The sequence below is a fragment of the Austrofundulus limnaeus genome, unplaced genomic scaffold (genome assembly GCF_001266775.1).
Source record: "Austrofundulus limnaeus strain Quisiro unplaced genomic scaffold, Austrofundulus_limnaeus-1.0 Scaffold253, whole genome shotgun sequence".
NCBI classification, from domain to species: Eukaryota; Metazoa; Chordata; class Actinopteri; order Cyprinodontiformes; family Rivulidae; genus Austrofundulus; species Austrofundulus limnaeus.
This window is the reverse complement of record NW_013952655.1, coordinates 195,518-199,357: the sequence shown is the minus strand read 5'-3', so window position 1 is coordinate 199,357 and position 3,840 is coordinate 195,518. Positions and strand designations below refer to the sequence as shown.

Sequence of the window (3,840 nt, the reverse complement as noted above, 5' to 3'; positions counted from 1 at the left end):
CTGGGAACGTCTCAGGGACCCCAGGACGAGCTGGAAGGTGTCGCTGGGGAGAGCGGGGTCTTTCTGCTGCTGCTGCCCCCCGCACCCGATAGCGGATAAGCCGGCCGGACGGACAATTTATATTGTTAGTCTAAATTATTACATTTAAAATTATAACTCTAATTCAAGCAGAATAGCCTATTGTCAACATAATTATGGAGTGTGATTTATTTTCAACTAAAAATATCTTCAAACTAACGAAATATAAAGTTATTATGGAGAAAAACCCATCTGGATAACAGCAGACTGACTGCTCGTAAAATATACGACAGGTCTGGACCACTCGTGAATTTTGTTCGTATCTGAAGAAAAATCTTAGAATACGAAAACATTGGTGAATGCCACAAATTCTCCTAAATTACTCATACGCACAATTTAAGAACAAATCTGTGTATAAACGGTTCTTGCATGAGGCCCAWTGACTTTTTAGGAAGTGTTTCTAGAGTCAAAATTTAGCTTGTGTAATATTTTGGATCTCAGTAACATGTTACTGACAGATTTGACACTGAATGAGATTCAGACACTTTGGTTTCTGATTCTGGGGATCAAACTGATCCCAAGGAAAGAAGCATGTTAAAAACCACTTCAGAATTGTTACATTTATATATTTTGACATCAATCTGTTTTATTGACTCATTAGCCTCATTCAGAACATTGTTCAGTCTGGGACTGACGCGTGTTCTGTCCTCGGATGATTTAGAAAAAACCACGAAGACAGAAATGCGAGTAAAGTAAGGCCCGCTTCTGATGCCCCTCTGAGCGAACAAGCGAGGCAGTATCAGAGTCGGGCCTGAGGCAGGCTGACCGACTTGTGAAAAATCAACCTGCGGTTTCGCGCTCAGAAAATGATAGAGATGATGACATCAGTGAGCGACTGCAGGATTAATCAACAAACAAATTTATAACTGAGGGAATATTAAAGATGACACAAAACAACAGCTTTGTAGTTAGTTCTAAAAGTTAATTCRGTTTTTTTTCACACAGTGAAGACATCAGTGAGCGACATCAAACCAGCAACCTACTGGTTTCAGGACAGCTCCCATCACCACTCTGCCACAGCCGCTCTGAAAAGACTTCTAAAAGACTTTAATACAGTTTGCCCTGCTGCAGTACATTTTTCCATATTCTTCTAAAGAGTTGACATCTAAATAAGATGTAATTGGGTAAATGGAGCGGTTTTGAGTGTGTACATGCGTTTTTCTTCTCAACCAGCTTCTTGTGGGAGTTTGGTTTGTCTGCCTGCCCACCGCCTCACTTTGCAGCTCTGACTCTGGAAGCAAGAAGGCAGTAGAGCAGGTGGGAGGATATGTGGCAGTGGTAGCTCTGGCTAATTATTAAAAATGACTGTAATTATGGGATTATTGATGTCCTTGAGTTTGTGTAAGGGTAAATAGAGAGGCAGACGTACTTTGTAAAGATAAGCAGGTAGTTCCTGTAACCCAAACCTTTTTAGTTTGTTTTTTTAGCAGAATGTTTCAAACACTTCAACATTTTTGAGTCATTGGCTTATTTGAAATTACTTGTATGAGTTAAACAATTCATGGCAACAGCTCTGATTTCATCTAATCTCGCTCAAGTCTAACTTTGTCTGGAGCTTTACTTAAACATCAAAAAGATGAGCTCAGTCCAAATACAGTACATACTGGACATCTTTTCAACACATATTCCTACTAAACCATGCAGTGCATGCAGTCTAAAGAAAAATATGTTATTATATATAATACATGTCACTCTAGTAGATAAATATACTTTTTAAAGCACTACACGTATGTGCGTTTTTTTTAAATATTTTCTGTTATTTTGTGAGCTTGGGAGGTTTTATGTATTTTTCTAATTTTAATCATTAAAAATAATAATTTTAAAAATGTTAATATTCTTGTCGAAAAGCACATTGGGTTACTGGGCCTGAAATATGTTATTCAAATAAAGCTAGTTTGACTTGATTTTTTTTTGTTTTGGTTTTGCTAACATTACAGCTATACCATTCACTATGAATGGAGCTGGCATTTACACTTCGTAAAACATCAGTACATAGTCATGTAAAACTAAAAGTAGTTTGGTATTATAGGTAGACCATAGTGAGATTCGCCAAAAATAGTTTGTTAATCTCAAAGGGAAATTAAAAAATTTTGATTAAAACTTATTTTTCTTCAGTAAATACAGGAACATTACGTATTTTAAAATACTTTTATTCATTTGGCAACAAATATTTACAAGTGTAACTTTTTCAGAATATAAACTGATTTACTGTAAAATCTTCACTTTTTTGACACTAAAATACTGCAATTTTTAAGGTGTTTCATTAATATAAAACACTGAAAATCTGAGCTGACTGAACTTTAAATGCTATCATTAAGCTATTTTGTTGCAATGTTCTGAAATTTCTGCTGCTGCTATCTTGTTCTCTGATATAAAAAAACATTTAGTGTCAGCAAATGTGTCAGGTTTTTTTGACACAAAGACTGAAGTTACATTATCCATTATCTTCACTAACTTGATGTCCAGAAACGAGTAAAGTGAAACTGATATTGTAGTGTTGTAGAAATATGTTTGTCCACACAGCCTCACATGAAGACCAATTTCCTCGGAGAGAAGAGAGGCTAGGCAAAAATAAAAAAAGCAGCTCGGTTAATTAAAATCTGGGACAGAAATAACATCAGTTCATCAGAGTCAGTAAGGTCAGACTACTTTAAAACCACTCAAGACTACTTCTCTTTCACTGAACTATCAGAGATTTGGTTACTGTTTCTAAAGAAATTGAATAAATCCAAAATCTGAGAGCATCTTTATTTTTGCAGGCTGTGGTAAAATTACCACTAACATCTCCAACTGATAATAAATCTCTTTATTTTGGGTAGCACAATAATCTTTTCTTGTTTTGGTTACTGTTGAAGCATGTGACGGTCCTTTATAGACCTGCCAGGAAATGAGTTGTCAGCTTCAAGTAAACATTGCTTTAAATAATTTTTGACTATTTTTTTTATTTTGGTCTTGCTGACTGTTGGACTTGCTGTGGAAAAGTGGCGTCTTCCTTCTCCAAGCCTTGTGCGTCTCAGTGGCACCCTTTAATTTGATGCCTTCAGAAGTAAAGGTCAAATTCTCCAGTGACGATCGATGGCACTGAATCCATCACCAACATTTGGGATAGGAAATTCACTGAGTTGAGTTCTGGGAGTTAGTTACAGAGTGCGTTTCAACTGGATTATCTTTAGAAATCTATTGATAGTGCGTATTTTGTGGTGCAGGTGTAATGTGCCAAAGATCAGCTAAAGCACATTCTGTGTGAAGACAGACTTTAAGCAGTCTGATGATGACAGATGAGTCTACATTCATATGTCTTATTTACACTCATTTTCATTAATGTTTCTCTCTCATATAAAATCCTCTTGATTTCTGCTCATATTCAAATTCACTTCATTGTTGTGTTTTTGTGTTTAAACACTGATGCTTTGGAAGGACTGCTTACTCATTGTATTTTTACAGTAAGGCTAATATGGTTAGTTTTTTTAAGTAATCCATGTTGTTTTTGTCCTCTGTCGCAGAAGGAAGAGGGGATTGGAAATACCCTCTGTACATCTGTGTCCATCCTTACATCTGTCTTGTGGGCTTGATAACTTAAAAAATGAATGAGTTACCAAGTCCCATTTTCGTGTGTACAGTAGCTGCATACTGTAGGTGTAAGATAGTTTCATTTTGAAAAGAAAGTTTCCATATCCGATATGGCTGCATGTTAGCAGATCATGCTATATGTACGTATATGTACACTCACCGGCCACTTTATTAGGTACACCTGTCCAACTG

General features: G+C 36.3%; 1 protein-coding gene across 1 annotated transcript in view; it reads left to right on the top strand.

Moving 5' to 3' along the window:
* me1 (malic enzyme 1, NADP(+)-dependent, cytosolic) overlaps positions 1-3,840 on the top strand; it is a gene marked incomplete at its 5' end in the record, with an annotated part of 107,671 nt that overhangs the window by 84,267 nt on the left and 19,564 nt on the right.